The 4,558-nt window shown below is 46.7% G+C and overlaps 1 pseudogene; it reads left to right on the forward strand.

Moving 5' to 3' along the window:
• Positions 1 to 4,027: 4,027 nt before the first annotated feature.
• On the forward strand, positions 4,028 to 4,145 carry LOC126261177 (5S ribosomal RNA; annotated as a pseudogene).
• The last annotated feature ends 413 nt before the right edge of the window (positions 4,146 to 4,558 follow it).

Below are 4,558 nucleotides of genomic sequence, written 5' to 3' on the forward strand. Positions count from 1 at the left end.
TACTCTGACGAAATGACAAAACTTGTGGAACCCCAGTCGATCTGTCCATTCTCTCCGTAGACTTTTTATGGCAGAAATGCTTCGCCTATGCATGTACTAACATCACACAGAGCACACACTGAGTTGGCTGCTATCCACGCAGTACATTTTAAGCGTTACTGTTTGTCACTGCTGAAATGACACACCGGCGACCAGCGATGTTCATCTATTACAGCATGTGCATGAACAATCTGGAGATGAAAAGACGGTTAACAAAATTTCTGATTTGCAGAGGAGTTGTCATTTTCTTTGCACGACATTTCGACAACTGCCCTAATCGTCTTCCCCAAGTGCTCACTTGTTTCCAGCCAAACTGATCGGAACCGGCTGCAAGCTATCCCAGATATTGTTTCCCGGCATTCAGAAATCTCCGTGAAATTTCCGGTCGTGACGACGCTACGATAGCGCGGTTCGTGTCCCTTCACAATATGGTTAGAATCCAAACAAAGAGCACCCAAGGAAGGTAACTAGGGACTGCGGTGAAATACTGTGAACGAAAAAATGAAAAAAACTATGCTGCAAACCCTGAAAGGTTGTAAACCATCAATTTTGCCAAGAATTCCTGAATTCTTTCACTCGGAAAGCGGTTACGAATACAAGGTGACACTTATTGAACTATGTGAAAAAAAATTAGTTACAAACTACGGCGTGTACACACTTTATTCAACATGTAAACGTCACTACATATATTCGGATTTAAGTTATGACATTTCGATATGCCTGCCATTATTGGCGATGATGTGGCGCTGACGTGTCAGAACATCGCTGTTGCTCCAGCTGTTTTCAGCTCACCAATGGTTTTGGGGTTATTGAAGTACACCTTGTTTCTAATATAGCCCCACAAAAAAGATCGCATGTGTTCAGATTCGGAGAACATGGCGGCCAATCAAGGATCATGCCAGTGGCCTCTGGATACCCCAGAGCCAGAATGCGGTCCCCAAAGTGCTCCTCCAGGGCATCAAAGGCTCTTCTGCTTCGATGGGGTCGAACTCCGTCTTGTGTGAACCACGTCTTGTCGAAATCAGTGTCACTTTGGATAATGAGGATGAAATCATCTTCCAAAACCTTCATGTACCGTTCGGTAGTCACCGTGCCATCAAGGAGTATCGCACCGATTACTCCGTGACTAGAGGTTCCACGCCACACAGTCACCCATTGAGGATGAAGAGACTTCTAGATTGCGAAATGCGTATTCTCAGTCCCTAAGTGCGCCAATTCTGCTTATTGACGAACCCATCCAAATGAAAATGGGCTTCGTCACTAAACCAAGCCATGCGTGCGCGTACTAATTCCTAGCCGGCCGGGGTGGCCGAGCGGTTCTAGGCGCTTCAGTCTGGAACCGCGCGACCGCTACGGTCATAGGTTCAAATCCTGCCTCGGGCATGGATGTGTGTGATGTCAATAGGTTAGTTAGGTTTAAGTAGTTCTAAGTTCTAGGGGACTGATGACCTCAGAAGTTAAGTCCCATAGTCCTCAGAGCCATTTGAACCATTTGAACTAATTCCTGTCATGAAACTTCCTGGCAGATTAAAACTGTGTGCCGGACCGAGACTCGAACTCGGGACCTTTGCCTTTCGCGGGCAAGTGCTCTACCGACTGAGCTACCCAAGCACGACTCACGCCCCATCCTCACAGCTTTAATTCCACTAGTACCTCGCCTCCTACCTTCCAAATTTCACAGAAGCCTCCTGCGAACCTTGCAGAACTTCTGTGAAGTTTGGAAGGTAGGAGGCGAGGTATTGGCGGAAATAAAGCTGTGAGGACGGGGCGTGAGTCGTGCTTGGGTAGCTCAGTCGGTAGAGCACTTGCCCGCGAAAGGCAAAGGTCCTGAGTTCGAGTCTCGGTCCGGTACACAGTTTTAATCTGACAGGAAGTTACATATCAGCGCACACTCCGCTGTAGAGTGAAAATTTCATTCTAATTCCTGTAATGTCCCGCGACCAACCGTTTAGTTTGAAAGTCCTAACGCAAAACCGTCCAGAAGTTAGAGTTATTTCATATACTTCAATATTTGTCACCCTGTATATTTGGCATCCGTACGGACACACGCGCGTGTTAACACACCGCTTCTGGGTTTCGGGCAAGCGCACCGGCTCCGGATCGAATCCGCCGGCGCTGCGGATCAGCGACGAGTGCCGGTGCGCCGGCCAGCGTGGACGTGGTTTTCAGGCGGTTTCCTACATCCCGCTAGGCGAATACCGAGCTGCTACCCTCGTCCCGCCTTACAAAACGTTCGGACAGTTCCCCATGAATAACATTACACGCAGACAGTCGTGGTACTTCCGCCCCAGAGGCTAAAGGGGTGGCGAAAGGAAGGACATCCGGCCACCCTCTATAGCAATGCCAATAACAACCCTACCGATCCCATGTCGGTTCAGGGTGAGGCAAAAGAAGATGATATAAAACCATTAATGGCTCCTAACATATCCTTTGAAAGTTTGCTTTGTATGAAATGTCTCACTTGACGAACACTAAACAGGCCAGCAATGTGTGGGTCCTTCTTCCAATATTCTTCGCCAAATCAAATAAATTAAACATGATATTAGAACGAATGGTAATGTCTTAGTTATGCACCTTCAGATAATAGTAATGGAAGGGCATCTAGAGTTTTAGATAGACTCTGTATTTATAACTCTTTTGGCTTACAGCTTTCTGGCCAAAGATGGGCAGATTTCTCACCAAGCTCTTAAGTATTTTCACTGAAGATGATAGCACTTCTTGGTTTCGTAAAGGATGACGCGATGCTCCGAAAGGCAGACGAAGCGAATCATGGATTTTATTTGACGCCATTGATTTTATATCGCCTTTTAAGCCTTTGCGATAGCCGATTGTTGTCTGCGGACCGAAACTGGTTGTACAATGAAGAAATTTTTATGAGCAGCTATTGGCGGTGAATCATGGTCTGAAACGGTAAAACGGGTCCTTTATACTCTCACATTGTCGTCATCTGTCTGTGTGTCAGTCCGACAGTTAAAAACACTTTTTCTCAGGAGACGGTCAACTTATTAAGTAGAAATTTTTGTCACATATTGAAGTCTATGGTCCCTTGGTGGCAGTGTGAACAGTTGAACCTACTAAGTCAGTGTAATCAAAAGATACGGCCGTTTATGTAAGATGTATTGGTACTTGCAAACTCACTTATCCAAATCTATAGGGCACTTCCTGTTGACCTAGAATCATGAAATTTTGCTCTTGAACAAGGTTTCACAGTAGAAGTAAAGGGAAAAAATCCAAAAATTGTAATATTGTATTTATATCACACAACAAATACATTTCTTCCGTCATTTGTTATCCAACGCCGCGCGGGATAGCCGAGCGGTCTTGGGCGCTGCAGTCATGGACTGTGCGGCTGGTCCCGGCGGATTTAGAGTCCTCCCTCGAGCAAGTGTGTGTGTGTGTGTGTGTGTGTGTGTGTGTGTGTGTGTGTGTGTGTGTGTGTGTGTGTGTGTGTCCTTAGGATAATTTAGATTAAGTAGTGTGTAAGCTTAGGGTCTGATGACCTTAGCAGTTAAGTCCCATAAGATTTCCCACACACATTTTTTGTTATCCGACGTTAAAATTGGAATTAAAATAATCAGTAGTTCTGCTTTCAGGCCGACTGGGTCACAGTGGTCCATTAGAGCTGCACGAAACATCGACAGTACACGCGGCTCGTACAACCCGATAAATACATCGTGACACAACACTGCACAGACAGTAGATGTCCTGTCGTATACACACAGCGTCAAAACTCTGGCGTCGACTTCATATTTCTGGGACACCCTTGTTAAAATAGCAGTAGAAGTTCATCTGAAGATGCATTTAGTTAATCGTGAAGTGGTTCTAGCCAGGAAAAATCGTAGACTCAGGTCCTTGCTTTGATTAACTCCCAAGTAAATCGCTACAGTGCCTCCTCTAATGGCGAATCACTATCTCAATATGTTTCGGGCGTCATTTATATAAAGTCCTTCGCCACCCAGGAAATATGTATGAGCCTTATATACATGTGGGCAACGGCCTTGCCGCAGTGGATACACCGGTTCCCGTCAGACCACCGAAGTTAAGCGCTGTCGGGCGTGGCCGGCACTTGGATGGGTGACCATCCAGGCCGCCATTTGCTGTTGCCATTTTTCGGGGTGCACTCAGCCTCGTGATGCCAATTGAGGAACTACTCGACCGAATAGTAGCGGCTCCGGTCAAAGAAAACCGTCATAACGACCGGGAGTGCGGCGTGCTGACCACTCGCCCCTCCTATCCGCATCCTGACTGAGGATGACACGGCGGTCGGATGGTCCCGATGGGCCACTTCTGGCCTGAAGACGGAGTGCTTATATACATGTGGCCGCATGCACCTTGGGGCGTTCGTCGTATGTAAATAGACGCACACACATCCTGTAGCTGAAGTCTATGGCCGCCTCGGGAGGTGACCGAAACATCAGCGGAAGAATGGGAGTTTCTAAAACTGCACGTACGAAATCTAATAGATAATTCCAGGAGGTGACAAAAACTGTTTGAAGCAAAGTAGATCGATTTCCGAGAT

The sequence above is a fragment of the Schistocerca nitens genome, chromosome 5 (assembly GCF_023898315.1).
Source record: "Schistocerca nitens isolate TAMUIC-IGC-003100 chromosome 5, iqSchNite1.1, whole genome shotgun sequence".
In the NCBI taxonomy this organism is placed as follows: domain Eukaryota; kingdom Metazoa; phylum Arthropoda; class Insecta; order Orthoptera; family Acrididae; genus Schistocerca; species Schistocerca nitens.